Source organism: Silene latifolia, chromosome Y, assembly GCF_048544455.1.
Source record: "Silene latifolia isolate original U9 population chromosome Y, ASM4854445v1, whole genome shotgun sequence".
Lineage (NCBI taxonomy): Eukaryota > Viridiplantae > Streptophyta > Magnoliopsida > Caryophyllales > Caryophyllaceae > Silene > Silene latifolia.
The window spans coordinates 189608941-189619955 of record NC_133538.1 but is presented as its reverse complement, the minus strand read 5'-3'; the positions used below and the strand labels follow the sequence as shown (position 1 = coordinate 189619955).

At 36.1% G+C, this 11015-nt stretch overlaps 1 non-coding gene across 1 annotated transcript; it reads right to left on the bottom strand.

The window, feature by feature from the left end:
* Positions 1-9510: 9510 nt before the first annotated feature.
* Positions 9511-9617, bottom strand: LOC141635174 (small nucleolar RNA R71). The gene has a single exon (XR_012539878.1). It is a non-coding gene; the product is annotated as a small nucleolar RNA R71 (small nucleolar RNA).
* Between the last annotated feature and the right edge of the window lie 1398 nt (positions 9618-11015).

Sequence of the window (11015 nt, the reverse complement as noted above, 5' to 3'; positions counted from 1 at the left end):
ACCTTCTTAGCTTTTACTCTTGTTTTGGGGCAATGTAAAATTGTCATGGTAAGTATGATCTAAGTTCTTGCTCTCTAAGGTAATATATTCCCTTCTCTCCTATGATCTTGCTTGATTAAAATATTTAATTAAGGTGTTTACATTGCTTACATTCGTTTAGGGCTTGTCATCATGAAAGGGGGAATTTGTTGGGTTCCTTTGATTGATGATAACATGCCCATTTGATGTGTGTTATCTTAGTTTACCTTTTCAAGATTTATGGTTAAATCAAGCTTGAATTAAGAAGTGTTGAGTTGTTGATCATCCCATTGTATTGAGTCTTAGGTGTCATCTAATGTACAAGTTAGAAAGTAAAGTATTTTAGAGTAATTGAAACAGTCAAGGCGACTGTTACTTTCACAAGTAATAGCAGCCATGATTGTTGCCTCAATTCTTAACACTTGAATTCTTCCTTATCTTTCAAAAGCCTTTTTCGTGTCTCTTATTTTTGAAAGATAACCTTCAGATTTTTATAAGGACTTGGCTCTCTAGAAAAAGTGGTTGGAATAATTATCATTTTCAAAATGTTTCCTCTTTGTGCAAATTTGACCCTTTGGTCTTTCATAAAACAAGAAATGCTTTTTGCCATATTTGTGTAAACTTGTCATCATGTGACTTGTTTTTCCTTCTTTGTTTTCTGAATTTGCATGAGCTCTTATGGATAATTTTCAAACACTCTTTCTCTCTTTTGCCTTTGAATAAGAACCTTCTTTGGTGTAAGTTTGGGAAGTTGTTGAGACTCATCACATGTGAGGTCTTTGACCCTCAAAACCCTAGCAACTCCCTTACCCATCTTCTCTATAAAAGGCGTGCCATTTCCTCTCAAAAATCGCAAGACTTTTTTCTGAGATTTATCTTAAGTTTGCAAATCGTTTTTTCAAAGCTTAAAAAACCGAGTGTTTATTTTGAAAAACTTTTAAAAGTCTTCAAGTTGTTACAATCATGGCTACTGTTACTTTAACATACTAAACTCTCTTACTTATAAATTGTTGATCTTGTAAAAGTTGTCCACCTCAAATCTTTGTTAAGAATAAGCTAGTGGAAAATTGATCCTTATAACATTCTAAGTGTGTGTGTAGAGTTAAGGACGGAGTAGTCTTCAACTCTTTGGCAACCGGAGTAGGTTGCGAGTTGGCTTGTTCTAAGAATGGAGTAGTTCTTGGACTTGTATCACAACCGGAGTAAGTTGTTGTCTTTTATTGTACGGGTCTTTTAGTAGTCGGAGTAGATCAATAAAAGAAATCAATAAAAAGTAGATTGGACCACTAGTACAATTAAGGCAATTGGCATCGCCATAGTGGCATCGGTTCTAGAAAAGACCGATGCCAATAGTAGTTTAAATTGATAATGGCATCGGTTGCACCTAAGAAACCGATGCCAATAGATTTTTTCGATAATTGACATCGGTTGTAAGTAATCAACCGATGCCAATTTAGCAATATTGCCATCGGTTCTAAAGTTTGAACCGATGCCAATTACTTTATAATGATTAAAAACCCTAACCACCCAACTATCAGATCTCGTTAACTTCCCCAAAACTTCACTCTAACTTTACCTCTGCTACTCGCCTCTTCGTGTAACACCACCATCGTCCTCCGATGGGCGACTTGACAACCACCCGCTATTCTCCGCTACTCGCCCCAACAACCACCACACTACGATGACCATCACCACACGACGTCTCCTTCAAAAAATGAACCACCATGCTAATTATCCGATTGTTAGTATTTTTGTTAGTGATCTTTGTGACTGAGATTGTATGTATCTTTTTCTTACTTACACATAATGTTTTTTATGTCATTGTGCATGTATCCTTTTGTATCAGTTTTATACAGATCGTGTTGGAAATAATTTCTTATTCAGTTCACATGTTCTTTGTCATTTTTATTCTGTAGATAAAGTGCCACATAGTGATTGTTGCAACAGGAGCCACAACCACGAGGCTTCGATTACCCAGGAAGGATTAGGACTGTAGCAAAGGAATATAATTTGTGCCTGTGCAATATGTAAGATAGGTCAGTTTATTTGCTCTACTGCTTGAGAATAGCTCATTCTATAATAATATTTGATTTATGTATAGTTTATTTGCTTCTCATAGGCCTCTAATGGTGACAATCGACATGACTTGATAAGACGTTAACTAAGTGAGTAAAAGAAGGGCTGAGGCAGGTGCGCTACTGCTTAAGAATAGCTTATTGTGAATTAGTTATGCTTTTTATTTTATTTTATTTTAGGGGTATTTAAGTGATTCTAGTTCTAATTTATGCTCTTCTATGTGGTATCTAATTTCAAATTTCACAATTTCAATGTTTAGGTCGTTTTAGTTGTCGTTTCACTTCTCTGTCTCTTTTTCATTTCTCTGTTTCTTTTGACTTCAATGGATCAGACTCACGAACTCGCTTCAGATACTCTCTCTTTCTCTACTCATTTTTTTTATTTGCTTTGTGTTCCTGCATAAATCCTCATTGGTATTTAGCAGACCTGTAGGCTGCAAATCTAAGGTCGCTTAGTTATTCAGTGAGCAGTGATACTCAATATCAGGTTCAAAAGCTGTCAGCATTCGATAAAAGGGTGTCACAACAGACGCTCTCTTAATTAGCAAAATGTATAAACTCCAACAAGAATAATGACTTTTATATGCTGCTTCGACAATGTCAACTATGACCATTAATCTATTCAGTTTGTGAAACTTCAGTTAAAAAGACTAAGCTTTGATAAGTATTACAGCGATTCTTATGGTCATTGTTTAGTTCAATTGGTCTCCTTATTGGTTTTAATTTTGCTTGGCTGTTATTATAACTCACTATATCCTCTCATATGTATCTTTGTCTCGTTAGATATAGAAAGTTTAGCTTACTGTAAGTGTGGGGGACGGATTTTTTTCAAGTAATGTGTTAAATATATTGCTCACTATAGCCTTTCATATGACCATGTTTGGACTATGACGTTTTTTTGGCTGTAATTAAATCTTGGATCGAGTTTTGATCTCGATATCATTTGTCACGACATGATCTTGGTCTTTTTGCTATAGTTGCAGCCGACCTCGCCTCTAGTTTCAATCAAGGCAACCTTCATATCTTTGATAACATGGTCACTATGCATGTAGTTATAAGTCACAACAGTTGCACCCTTAGTTAGCAAAATGTCTAAACTCCAACAAGAATAATGACTTTTATTTGCTACTTCGACAATGTCAACTTTGACCATTAATCGATTCAGTTTGTGAAAATTCAGTTAAAAAGACTAAGCCTTGATAAGTAATACAATCATTGTTATGGTCATTGTTTAGTTCGATTGTTCGATATCAAGTGTGTTACGGCGATTCAAGAGGAATGTAGTGTAACCAAAAGGAGCGACATGTGACAAAGAAGGGCTAAGAAAATTATGATAATGGGTGGTATTTGATTCATTGGTATATTCTTGTTAAGAGTCCCTGTTAACAACTAGTGTTAGATCATGAGGTTACCATGAACGTTGTCTTTCTTTCCCTGAATTATTCCCAATTTCCGCGTCTTGTTGTTGCTCGATTATTTCAAATAGATTATGCTTATATTAATTCTTATGAAACAAGGTTTTTTCTTAATTGCTCAGTTTCTCTAAACTCTGCAAGTGAAAATATGATAATTTACGCATTTGCTGATGTTTGTTGTTCTGATGCATATCAACAGTTTCCACATTTACTAAGAGAAGTTCACGAATATGTTAATCTATGCATTTCTACTGAATATTTATCGGATTCTGGCGTCCTGAGTTGGGTTGAATGGTGTTTAACGTAGGATTATGCTATTACAACACAATTTGAGAGCTTATTGGTGGTGTTTGTCAACTGCAATTCACAACCATACCGTTAACATGTTTTCATTATCGGCATTGGTATATGATGATTGATCCCACTAGGGTGTATTTGGCCATCTCTTTTCAAGTACTTGCTATTGTTATATGTCCATCACTTCAGTCTTAGTATTCTGCATTAGAGCTGGTAAAAGCTACCCGGCCTAAGAAACCTGACTGGTAGATCACGAAAATAAATAATTAGTGCACCTGACCCGACCAGTTGTACTATGTGGTGAATCCCCCTGCATTTATGGTGTTATAAGAACTCAATTACACAAGTTTCCATTGCTTTGTGCCACATGTTTGTGACATTTGTGTTAATGTCTTCTTTTCTGATGCATATTTTCGGAAGTACTTTGTTTAGGATCAAGTTTTAGTTGTGTAATTGCAGAATATGGCCTACTTTCCTCACCATTCAGTATAAATGCATATTGATTGGTGGTCGTACTCTGATAGGCGTATAAAACATTTTTCTCATTCTAAATTGTTCTAAATTTTAGTTTATTTTTCTTTCTAAGTTGTTCTAAGTCGTAGTTTAGCTAATAATATATTGTTCTTATTTACTGTGTGTTTCAGGTTCAGTAATAACACTTGAAGAAATGAACGAGGTTCGGGAGGCCTTGGGCGTTATAATGTAAAAAAAAAAATATATATGATGTAGTGAACGGTTGATTTACATACTCGAATAGTTAAGGGTTTTCATGTATGTGATTTTGTTGTTGGATACAATTCGTTGAATGGTTGTATTGGATTCAGATTTATTTATTGGTATTGAAGTTATGAAATTTGGATTGTTCAATTTATAAAGAGATATTGTCGAATTTCTTATAGCTAAAGAAAACAAAATGCAGGTAATATAATTTATTTATTGGCTAGGCACGGTTTTTTTTATTGTTGTAATTGATGATTGACATCGGTTCCTAAGTTACAACCGATGCCAATAATACAAAAATTGGCATCGGTTTTTATGGTACAACCGATGCCAATATGTGTAAATTGCCATCGGTTAGAACCGATGCCAATTGAATAACAACCGATGCCAATATGTGTAAATTCGCATCGGTTTATGAACCGATGCCAATTCAAAAAAATGTCATTGGCATCGCCCGCATTGGCATCGGTTGGGAACCGATGCCAATCACTGTTTATAACCGATGCCAATTGCATTAATTGTACTAGTGGACGTAGGCACTTGAGTATTTGCCGAACCAATTCAAAATCTCGTGTTTGATCTGTTTATTTTATTCCGCTGCTCTTTATTTTGTTTGTTTTGCTTTGCTTAACTTTCGAAGTAACAGTTCATCATACTGTCACATTTGGTCTGCAGTCTGTACTCCATAAACTGAGACAAATAGCTACAGTCAGAACAGTTGTTACTTTCATACTTCAGCAAACACTTATTGTATTACTCATTTAATCTTGCAATATTACTTGAAGTATTCTCTCATCTCGTTCACTCTTACAACTCACTTTAATTCAATAAAGTAGAAGTTAAATTTTTAAAATAGTACCTAATTCACCCCCTCCCCCTCTTAGATACTTGAATCCATAAACTCAACACCTTTGATTGGCCGTCGGGATTGGAACATGTTGTCCGTGATAGGTACAATGCTATTTGTACTAAAAGATATAGAGACCTCATCTATAAGACAGTGAGGAGGAAAAAGGACCCCGATCATTTGAAAGGTGTGTATTATTTTATTAGTTTGATTACTTGTATTTAGTTATAATAAATTTACGTGACCATTTTATTTTTTCTAACACTATTTTGAATTTTAGGTGACGCATATGAAGGTCTAATGAAGAAACGTGCAACTCCGGAATTTAAGATCAAGTCGGAGCGAGGTTCACTCAACAAAAGAGGAGGAAAGAAAGAAGGCATTGTTGAGGCTACTGATAAGTAGCATTTTAGTCATATTTTACCCATACTTTTACTCTAATTCAACCCGATTTTGTGTGCGTTAAATGTTTAAATAGCTCATTTAATTACTAATTTATAATAATTAGTCGTATTGGTTATATTTAATAATTAGTCAGTTTTATATATTATTATTATTATTATTATTATTATTATTATTATTATTATTTATTTATTCTAATTTAATGTGTAGGTGAAACGGGAAAGCGAGACGGAGTTTGAGACGAGATAAATAATGGCATTAATAAAGTCAATCGTTGACCTTGTTAAAGTCAACCTCATCACCATCATTTGCCCCGTCTTCATCAACAATTCACCATACATCGTCCCCTGTATTTCATTCTATAATCTCATCATCATCACCAACTCAGCTCTGCATCTCCATCCCTCTGCCTCCACAACCATGACGCGTCACCATTAATACCATTTAACCCGACATCCTTCGACCATCAACTTTGCCCCACGCATCGATATCAACTCACCTCGACTCGAATCCGCAGCAGCTCAACATTAACCACCTTCACCATCAAACCCAAAAACCCGACATAAATCTCCACCACCAATCAATCACCAGCCAACACCAATTCGCAAAACCGTGACCATAATCATTCTCACTTCCCTGGTCGCCATTTTCATCATCACAAGCTACATCATATACAGCGACAATCACTCCCTCCATTAAACAGCAGCAACTCAAACCCGACATTCCGCTGCACTCTCAAACCATCAACCACAATCGACAACAACCACACCCCTGCAATCACACCATCATCAACAATGACAATCACCTTCATCACCATTTCTTCCACCGTCGAAATCACCACCAGCACTACCATCATTCACACCCACGGCATTTCCCCTTCACCACCTGCATTTCCACTCCCCTGCATTCCACCTCTATCGAACCCGTCGTCACCATTAACTCACCTCCATTATTACTTAACCACCGCGAATTCAGCAGCCGCCACCATTGGCGCCATCATTGAACTCGAAATCAGGACTGAATAAGCAAAAACAATGACTCATGTTACTCCATACCGGTACACCGGCAGTCGACCTCCCCTACCGGCAGCCGCAACATCAATTTGTTCTATTTTTGTGAAGGTCTCGGCTCATGGCATAGGCAGATAAACGGCAGTAGACAGCAACCGGCATACGCATCCATCTCAATCAGTTCTTGTTCCCTATATATGCCGGTGCCCCGGCAGCCGACAGGCCAGCACCCACCAGACCACATCAATTTCTGCTCCATTTTTCAGATATCTTGCTATTGGTGCCATCCCCGGGCCGCCGGTGGACCGGCACAGGCCCCTGCTGCGTTTTGCTCTATCGCATTCCCCATTTTTCCCCTTTCCCTTTTGTTTGTTTTTGAGTCAGTGAAATGTGTCGACTATTTTGGGTTATTAGTTTAGTATATTAGTATTGGGTTTATTATTATTATTATTATTATTATTATTATTATTATTATTATTATTATTATTATTATTATTATTATTATTATTATTATTATTATTATTATTATTATTATTATTATTATTATTATTATTATTATTATTATTATTATTATTATTATTATTATTATTATTATTATTATTATTATTATTATTATTATTATTATTATTATTATTATTATTATTATTATTATTATTATTATTATTATTATTATTATTATTATTATTATTATTATTATTATTATTATTATTATTATTATTATTAATATTAATATTATTATTATTATTATTATTATTATTATTATTATTATTATTATTTATTAGTACTAGTATAAAAAGAACACACCTTGCATTAGAATTATCACACACTACTACCTTCAATTAGATTAGAAATAAGACTAGTTAATTCATCTTTCTCTTAATATTGTAGAACCCTAATATTTCCTCTCTCATTTCTATTGAATAAAAGTTGTAATCTCTCTTTAATTATTAATTTTATTCTTCCTTTGTTTAAGCAAGTTCTTCAATTTCCAATAGTTTACATTTAATATTTGGGTTTTATTTGGAAGACAAGAATAAATTCATCTTCTATTATTATTCAAGCTTGTTCCTTTCCTCTTCGTTGGTACAATTCTCATATTTTATTCACAATTACTTCATTAGTTTATATTTATGGTCTCACTTGTTTGTTATTTATTCAAAGTATTAATCTTTATCATATTTGCAATGTTTGTTTGTGGATTGTTGCAATTTATTGTTGAATTCTCACCCATGAACATGTGTGAGTAGTCTAATCTAGGGTCTAGGGGGAATTTGGGTAATTAAGGGGATGAATTTGGGTTGTTAACCTTTTGAATTGGGTGATTATGTGGTTTCTACTCTCATGCATATGAAGTGTTCGATGAAATGTTTGAATGAAAGTTTGAATTTTTCATTAACATGTTTAACTTATCTTGGTGCATTATGCTATTGGATGGTTTTAGAAATGTTTATTGAGATGCTTAAATGAAAGTTGGAGCCTTTCTTAGACACATTTGATCCATCTTGGTGCCTATGCTATTAGATAGTCTTTATGCTTTGTTTGTAGCAAGTTCACCTTAATCAAGTGACAACTTATTGAGGAACTTAAGGAGACTAAGAAATTAGTCTTAAACCCTAGACCACTATCATCACTAATCTTTTGTTAGACCTTGTTTCTCCCCCTAATTGCCCTTTGTGAACCCAAAGACCTTAGTATTTGTTCATCAATTAGAAACAATCTTATTTAGTCAAATTTTATATTTATTTGCATTTTAGTTTATAATCAACCTCTTTCATTTGTTTGACTAAACTAAAGACTAAAACGGACTAATTATACACCCCCGCCATCTTTGTGTTCGACCCTGATTAAATACTACTTTTTAATTGGGTTTTATAAATTACTTTTGATTGGGAAACGACGACTAAATCCCTATATCAAAATGGCGCCGTTTCCGGGGATGGCGTTAGGTTATGCTTAGTTAGTTGAAGTTTCTATGTTTAGTCTTTACTTGTTGTTTGCTTGTTTGTGTGCTTCTTGTAGAGTGTGTGTGATTTCTGCCTTACCCTAGTGTGTAAAAGCACTAGGAGTCTTACGGTTTGTCAAGTTGTATGCCTAGGAGGAACCACCAAACTTTGCTCTTTGACTCCGATCCCGAAAGGCTTTTTAGAGCCTTAAGGAATAGGACCATAGCAAGGGTTTGAAACTCTTCTCAAACAACAATAAACCAACCAAATTCACCCATCCAACCTCTTATTGAAAACACAACTCAACAACAACCAAACAACACAATTGAGCCTCCAATTGAAAATCCATTTCACAACTTCCAACTTCCAAATAGCCCACCTCAAACACCACCCCCTCATATACCAAATCCACCACCACCAATGGCTTTACGTGACCATAACCGTCCAAACCATAATGATGCTTGTAACCCAATCAATTTCGGCACCTTGGCCCCCAACAACTTTGAGATGCACCCCACCCAAGTGGGGTTGATTGAAAAAGACTTGTTTGGAGGACACATTGAAGAGGATGCTCATGCTCATCTAAGAAGGTTCAAGAGGAAAGTCTCTATGATGAAAAAGAATGGGGTATCCGAGGATACACTAAAGATGATGTTATTCCCATTTTCTCTAACGGGCAAGGCGGATCGTTGGTTGAATGTGCACCCTCCGAACACATTTACTACATGGGATGCCTTAGCCAAGGCGTTCCTAGACAAGTATTATCCATCATCAAAGACCGCCATGCTCCGAAATGAGATCCATACTTTCCAACAAGAGGATAGAGAATCCTTAGGTGAGGCATGGTATAGATATCAAGACCTTATCGTTATTTGCCCTCACCATGGGATTCCTGATTGGTATGTCACCCAAACCTTCTTCCAAACCTTGTTGCCAAGAACAAAATAAATGGTGAATGCCTCCGCTGGAGGAGGATTCGATCATTTGGGTGATGAGGAGGGCACTACTCTAATCAAGAAAATGGTAGACTCCGAGGCAAACTATGGCACAAGAGTAAATGTCTTGAAAAGAAGTAAGCACCCTCCCGAATTCTTAGTGAATGTGGAGACCAATGCTAAGTTTGATATGCTCACCAAAAAGCTTGAAGAGTTGAGTAAGAAGAAGCAAGTGAACCAAGTGAGCCAAACTACCACATCTCATGTTCCATCCATCGAAGAAGTGATGCAAAGATCAACTTGTGAGTCATGTGGAGGGATGGGTCACACTTATGAGTTATGAAGTGTGTACAAATAACCACCATAACAACTTTGATGGGAACAATGTGCAAGATGTGAATACTTTCCAAGCCTTTAATAATTTCTCCAACCGTCCACATAGGCCCTCATTCAACAACAACCAAGCATCCAACCAAAACTTTGCCAACCAATCTCAAGCATACCAAGATTTATGGGTGTAACCAAGGGAACCAAGGTAATCAAAACTTTTACCAAGGAAACCAAGGTAGTCAAGTCAACCAAGGGTTTGGTCAAGGGTTCAACCAAGGGTTCAATCAAGGATACAACAATAATCAAAGGTACAACCAAGGGCAAAATCAAGGGTTCAATCAAGGGTACCAAGGGAACAACTAAAATTCCAACTTTAGGGATCAAGGAAATGGCTTTCCTCCTCCAATTTCCAACCAACCTTTCAACCAAGAGCCACCACCCCAAGCTAGTAATACCATGGGAGATGATAAATCTGACAACTTGGTGAAATTCATAGGGGATTTGGCAAGTAATACCCAACAACAAATCAAGAGTCTTGAAGCTAAAGTGGCTTCCCAAGCTCTCATGAGTTCTCAAAAACCACCGGGTGTATTTCTAAGACAAGGGCAAAATCCAAGGGTCATTTGATTTGCCAAGTCAAGAGGAGTTATCATAAATGTAATACCCCCTCATACCAAGATACATTACCAAGGACTACCCTAGCATGAAAGGCTGTTACCATCTCGGTTTCCCGAGGTTAGTATATCAAAATTACCAATTCCAATCAACCTTTATTAAAGTATAAAGAGTTAGTGATTACATGTTTCCAACACTAAACCAAAGTATAACTGTGAAAGGTCTAACAACTACAAAGAATGCAAGCTAAGTCTCTTGACGGTGGAAGCTAGACTTGAGTGATGACTCCCCATGACTGTCCTATAGCTAAACATCTGCATTACCTGTCATAATCTGCTCACCATCCCCGAATGGATCACCGCAGGTTTTACAAAACAACAACAACGGGGTCAGTACCGTTCAATCAAG